We start from the raw sequence: 5,122 nt of genomic DNA, 5'->3' as shown, positions 1-5,122 counted from the left end.
CCCAGGAAGCGCGGGGAGCCTCCCACCGCCCGCGGGGCCTGGCCGCCTCGCCTGCTGCTAGGGTAGCTCCCCGAGGACGCCCTCACCCTGGCAGCCCTCGAAGCGCAGTGGCGCCTCGGGGCCAGACGCTGGGCCCCCCCCCTCCTGTAGCCCAGGAGCCCGGGGCTGCTCCTGGTCCGCATCAGGACCCTATCGAGGCGGATAAACGGGTCAGAAGAAACTCACTCAAACTGCGCAGCCTCCTAGCGCCTTCACTACTGGGCCCCAACCTCAAAGGGGCAAAGCCAGGATCCCAACCAAACTCGGGCCCCAAACTTCCCACCCGCTTCGGAGCCCAGTCTTAGCCTCCTAGAGGAAATAGGGGTGGGGGCTGGAGCTGTGTCCCCAGTTCCCGGCCTTCTCTCCTGGGTCAGGGGAGCCTATACAAGCCCTAACTCCCATGCCATTGGTTTGGGGGCTGGGCAGTGAGTGGGAAGAACTGTTGAGACTGACAGTGTGTCATTGAGGCAAGTGAGGAAAATGCTATGGGAACATGGAGGGAAGGAGACCCTGGTCAGAGCGGCAAGCATTTAGCAACATTGTGACCTGCAGTCGAGCAGGACGCAGGGAATAGACAATGTACCTAATGAGAGGGTCTAGCTAAGGAGCTGCCCAGCGGGATGTTGAAGGAGCTGCCTGGCTTCTAGTTACCCTCAATGAATGGAGAGGAGAGAACTGAGCTGCAGAGGGAAATGCTAAAGACAAAGAAGCCAGCCTACTGCGTTAAACACAGCCAGCTGCACGAACCAGCAGTTCTGTTCCTGGGGATTCACCCCAGAGAAGTGAAAACTTCCGTTCATACAGACACTGCCGACGAGTGTTTAGAGCAACTTTATTCATCATCGCCAAAGCCCACCAGCTGGGGAGTGGATGCATGCACTGAGGCCCACCATGCCAGGGAGGAACCCAGAGTGACAGTGATACACAACACAATGGACCTCAGAGACATGGTGCTGAGTGAAAGCCAGTCCCAAAAGGCTGCATCCTTGTGATTCTATTTATGTGACACTTTGGAAAAGGCAACATCAGAGTGACAGAGAACAGATCATTGGCTGGGGCGGAGGAGGACCAAAGTGAGTTGTTTAGGGTGAGGGAGCACCCAAGGGACACGGAAGAGGAGAGAGGAAGATGGTGAGAGGGAGGCCAGCTCCACTCCAGCTTGGGGTGTCTGGGGTCACCTTGACTGAGATTCGGGGTGCACAGCTTCCCCTGCCAGGGTGCCTCCCATCTGGCCGATGCTCCAGTGAGTCACCAGCTCACATCTTGGGGGTGGAGGGGTCCTGGGTGGGGCAGGGGGCACTTACCCCAGCCCTACTGTGCCTAGCCCGCTGCTTCTCAAAGTAGGTCCGCTGCATTCAGGCTCCCCAGGATTCTGGTTGGGCACAATTTCTGGGCAGAGGTAGGAGAGGAAGGGTGATGGATAGGCTTCGGCCTCTGATGCTTGAGTTGGTTGTAAGGCTGTACCAGGCTCCCCTTCTCCCAGGAGTGGTGCCTCTGAAGGTGTAGGTGGCTCACCTGATGAGTCGATCCAGATTCTCATCTTCGAGGTCATCCAGTGGACGTGGACGGGGAGATCTAACATCGTGCTCCCAGGATCTGAGCTTGGTACCCCTGCCAGTGCGGGGACCCCACTGCTGTCACGAGAGCTGAGTGGCCCAGCAGCTATCATGGTTTCTGTTTTTTTTTATATATATATATATATTTTATTGATTTTTTACAGAGAGGAAGGGAGAAGGAGAGAGTTAGAAACATCAATGAGAGAGAAACATCGATCAGCTGCCTCCTGCACACCCCCTACTGGGGATGTGCCCGCAACCAAGGTACATGCCCTTGACCAGAATTGAACCTGGGACCCTTCAGTCCGCAGGCTGATGCTCTATCCACTGAACCAAACTGGTTAGGGCCACGGTTTCTGTTTTGTGCCACTTTTGCTGTGTTCCTGGGGAAAGGAGTCCCTCCAAGACCCAGAACCTAAAGTCACAAGGATGTGAACATAGGTCCCCGGCTGGGTCCCTGTGAATACTGGAGAATGGGGCTCCCCATCTCCACCCCCAGGTCCAGACCCATGTTTTCCAGGAATTGGAAATCCAGCACCATGTCACTCCAGTTCTCTACGTGCCTCTTCCCTCTACTTCCTTGTCTCCGAAATTCTGGCCTGGATGTCCAGGCCTCAGAACCAATCGACGCAGCTGTTTGAGGGACCTGGTGGCTCACTGTGGTCCCCAGGTCCCTGTCTTCTTTTCCTCAACACTGTCCCCTCCACACCATGTGGATGATGTGCTGCTCCATGGAAGCCCTGCCCTTTGGGGACTTTCCCCTCATCGCTACTGTTCAGGGCCACCCGAGGTGTCAGCAAAGGCCACATGGGTGTGTCAGTCACGTGCTCAGGCAGCTTGCTTGTGTCTGGGTTTGCTGGGAGTGGATCCTGGCAGTGACTCTTTCCACTGTGTGACAGTACCTCAAGCTTTGGTGGTTCGGACAGTCTCCTGCTCTAATGAGCCATTTTGGTCACATGGTCACTTGGTAGCCCAAGGTCAGATTCTCAGTTTCTGCCAGGGGCCAGTAACATACAAGGTTTGTGAATGGCGTGTGGTACAGCCTCGCTCCAGAACCCTAGGAGCTTACACTGTAACTCTCCCACCAAAAATCACCCCAAGACCCCACGTGACACCTTTCTCTGCTGTAGCATTCGCCAGGGGTTCTGCCAGGTCATAGGGCTGCTTGTGCAAAAGCCTGGGCCTCCTGCAGGCAACTTTTCTGCTCTGGGCTCTACTCAGAGCAGGCATGCTCTGTCTCATGCAACAAATGACTGGGGCAGTATTCCTAAATTCAGAACATGCTGCCTCCAAAATCCAGAGAAATCTGGATAGGGCTGACGCTCTATTCACTGAGCCAAACTGGCCAGGGCAATAAGGATTAAAAAAAAAAAGATTATTATTGCCCTAACTGGTTTGGCTCAGTGGATAGAGCGTCAGCCCTCGAACTGAAGGGTCCTGGGTTCGATGCTGGTCAAGGGCATGTACCTTGGTTGTGGGCTCAATCCCCAATAGGGGGCGTGCAGGAGACAGCTGATCAATGTTTCTCTCTTATCAATGTTTCTAACTCTCTATCCCTCTCCCCTCCTCTCTGTAAAATCAATAAAATATATTCCTATATAATAAAAGCCTAGTATGCTAAGTGTCCGGTTGTCCAGTTGGACGTTCATCCAATCAAAGAATAATATGCTAATGATATTCTAAGGCCGCTCAACCGCTTGCTATGATGTGCACTGACCACCAGGGGGCAGACAGTCGACCACTTGCTCAGTTGCTATGACGTACATTGACCACCAGAGGGAAGATGCTCCGACCTGTAGGTGAGCTTGCTACTGCGGTCCACCGATCAGGACTGAGCTAGATGGGATGGACATGCCCTGGAGCCCTCCCACAGTCCCTCCCTGGCTGGCCAACCTCCCGTCTTCCTTCCTGGCCCCTATCGTGCATCAGTGGGGTCCCTAGCCTGGCCTGTGCCCTCTTGCAATCCAGGACCCCTTGGGAGGATATCAGAGAACCAGTTTTGGCCCGATCCCGCAGGCCAGGCCAAGGGACCCCGCTGGTGCACCAGGCCTCTAGTTAAAAAAAAAGATTAGCCCGGCTGGTGTAGTTCAGTGGATTGAGCATCATCCCATGGACCAAGAGGTCCCAGGTTCAATTCCCAGTCAGGGCACATGCCCAGGTTGTAGGCTTGATCCCCAGTAGTGGGTGTGCAGCAGGCAGCTAGCTGATTGATGTGTCTCTCATCGATGTTTCTATCTTTCTCTCCTTCTCCCTTCCTCTCTGAAATCAATAAAAATATTTTTAAAAAGATTATTCTTTTCCCTGTTGTATTGTTTTTGCACTCCATAAATGAATTGAAAATCAATTGACCATAAATGAGAGGGATTTCTTTATTCTGAATTATTGATCTATATGCCTTCCCTTATGGCAGCACTACACTGTCTTGATCACTGTAGCCTTGCAGTCAGTTTTGAGACAGGGAAGAGTGAGCTCTCCAACTTTGTTATTTTTCAACATTGGTTTTACTGTTCTTGTTCTCTTTGAATTTCCATATAAATATTTAAATATATTTTTATTGATTTCAAAGAGAAAGGGAGAGGGAGAGATAGAAACATCAATGATGAGAATCATTGATCAGCTGCCTCCTGCACACCCCCAAATGGGGATCAAGCCCTCAACCTGGGCGTGTGCTTTGACTGGGAATTGAACCTGGGACCCTTTGGTCCTTGGGTCTCTATCCACTGAGCCAAACTGGCTAGAACCTTTTATGCCCCATGCTCCTCTGTCCTTGTCTGAGCTCTGCCTCCAGCTTTGGAGGGTTCCTGTGTGAGCGGCTCCATCACCCAGGACAACGCTCCAAGATGGGAGCTGCTGTGTGCCATTAGCTACCTACACTCAGAGAAGCAGATGGATGCACTGACCACCGACGGGATCTGGACAAAGCCCCCAAGGCAACACCCACCAGTGTCTACTTCTCCCCTTCAGTGAAAGGCCCGCCTTTCCACCAACCTGCCTGGGTAAACACACACCCAGACTCCTGGTCACCTTGGTAAACGCACACCTGTCTACCCAGGGAAGTGGCCCACCCACTCACCCATGCACCTTGGTAAGCCTTCACCTGCCCCAGCGCTGCTTAAGCCTCCAACCCTCCAATAGTGCTTGGTATTTCCCTTGCGTCCCACCCCCACGCCCCATTGGTTCTACTGTCCACATCTGGACCTCTGCACTGCCCCCTTCTCAGTGCCAGCCACAGAGGCCTGCCACCTGTGCCCCCACCATGGCCATCCAACCCACTCCTGGCCACTTTCCCCTCCTGACACCCTCTGCAAAGGGAGCCTGCTACAGAGGCAGTGATCTCTGCAAACACATCCAATCATGATGCTTCCCTGCTTCAAACTCTCAGGATAAGAGGATCAGCTGTCCATCCCCGTGGCCCCTCAGTCCTTGCACTCTGTCCATCTGCCCATTGGGCCTCTGCCTCTTCTCTCCAGGCTCCAAGTCAGCTTCTCTGATTCGCACAGAGCAGCCAGCTTGGCTCCCCTCAACCA

The 5,122-nt window shown here is 53.6% G+C and overlaps 1 long non-coding RNA gene across 1 annotated transcript; it reads right to left on the bottom strand.

Annotated features, from left to right (window-relative positions):
- Positions 1-854: 854 nt before the first annotated feature.
- On the bottom strand, positions 855-1,714 carry LOC107183945. Its single transcript, XR_001514760.1, has 2 exons — positions 1,555-1,714; positions 855-1,428 (listed from the first exon to the last, which is right to left on the bottom strand). It is a non-coding gene; the product is annotated as an uncharacterized LOC107183945 (long non-coding RNA).
- Positions 1,715-5,122: the final 3,408 nt, after the last annotated feature.

The sequence above is a fragment of the Myotis davidii genome, unplaced genomic scaffold (genome assembly GCF_000327345.1).
Source record: "Myotis davidii unplaced genomic scaffold, ASM32734v1 scaffold223, whole genome shotgun sequence".
NCBI classification, from domain to species: Eukaryota; Metazoa; Chordata; class Mammalia; order Chiroptera; family Vespertilionidae; genus Myotis; species Myotis davidii.
Note: the sequence above shows the minus strand (reverse complement) of the source record. Positions and strands in the feature narration are given on the sequence as shown.